Raw genomic sequence first — 1422 nt, forward strand, 5'->3', positions numbered from 1 at the left:
CAGAGTACGGTCCACACCAGAGTGGTACGGTAATCCTGTTCTGGAAGTCATGTTACTATACCATGATGAACCTATGAACCATGAGGAAGCAATGATGAGCCCAGATTTCATGAAATGGCTTGAGGCCATGAAATCTGAGATGGGATCCATGTATGAGAACAAAGTGTGGACTTTGGTGGACTTGCCCGATGATCGGCAAGCCATAGAAAATAAATGGATCTTCAAGAAGAAGACCAACACTGATGATAATGTTACTGTCTACAAAGCTCAACTTGTTGTGAAAGGTTTTCGACAAGTTCAAGGAGTTAACTATGATGAGACCTTCTCACTCGTAGCGATGCTTAAGTATGTCCAAATCATATTAGCAATTGCTGCATTTTATGATTATGGAATTTGGCAAATGGATGTCAAAACTGCATTCCTTAATGGATTTCTTAAAGAAGAGTTGTATATGATGCAACCAGAAGGTTTTGTCGATCCAAAAGGTGCTAACATAGTGTGCAAGCTCCAGCGATCCATTTATGGACTGGTGCAAGCCTCTCGGAGTTGGAATTTGCGCTTTGATAGTGTGATCAAAGCACATGGTTTTATACAGATGTTTGGAGAAGCCTGTGTTTACAATAAAGTGAGTGGGAGCTCTATAGCATTTCTAATATTATATGTGGATGACATATTGTTGATTGGAAGTGATACATAATTTCTTGATAGCATAAAAGGATACTTGAATAAGAATTTTTCAAAGAAAGACCTCAGAGAAGCTGCTTACATATTGGGCATCAAGATCTATAGAGATATATCAAGACACTTAATTGGACTTTCACAAAGTATATACCTTGATAAAGTTTTAAAGAAGTTCAAAATGGATCAATCAAAGAAAGGGTTCCTGCCTGTGTTACAAGTTGTGAAGTTGAGTCAGACTCAATGCCCGACCACTTCAGAAGATAGAGAGAAAATGAAAGTCATTCCCTATGCTTCAGCCATAGGTTCTATCATCTATGCAATGCTGTGTACCAGACCTGATGTGTGACTTGATATAAGTATAGCAGGGAGGTACCAAAAAGTAATCTAGGAGTGGAGCACTGGACAGCGGTCAAGAACATCCTGAAATACCTGAAAAGGACTAAGGATATGTTTCTCGCTTATGGAGGTGACAAAGAGCTTATCATAAATGGTTACGTCGATGCAAGCTTTGACACTGATCCGGATGATTCTAAGTTGCAATTCGGATACGTATTTATATTGAATGGTGGAGCTGTCAGTTGGTGCAGTTCCAAGCAAAGCGTCGTGGCAGGATCTACGTGTGAAGCGGAGTACATAGCTCCTTTGGAAGCAACAAATGAAGGAGTCTAGATGAAGGGGTTCATATCCAATCTAGTTGTAATACCTAGTGCATCGGGTCCAATGAAAATCTTTTGTGACAGT

Source organism: Triticum dicoccoides, chromosome 6B, assembly GCF_002162155.2.
Source record: "Triticum dicoccoides isolate Atlit2015 ecotype Zavitan chromosome 6B, WEW_v2.0, whole genome shotgun sequence".
Lineage (NCBI taxonomy): Eukaryota > Viridiplantae > Streptophyta > Magnoliopsida > Poales > Poaceae > Triticum > Triticum dicoccoides.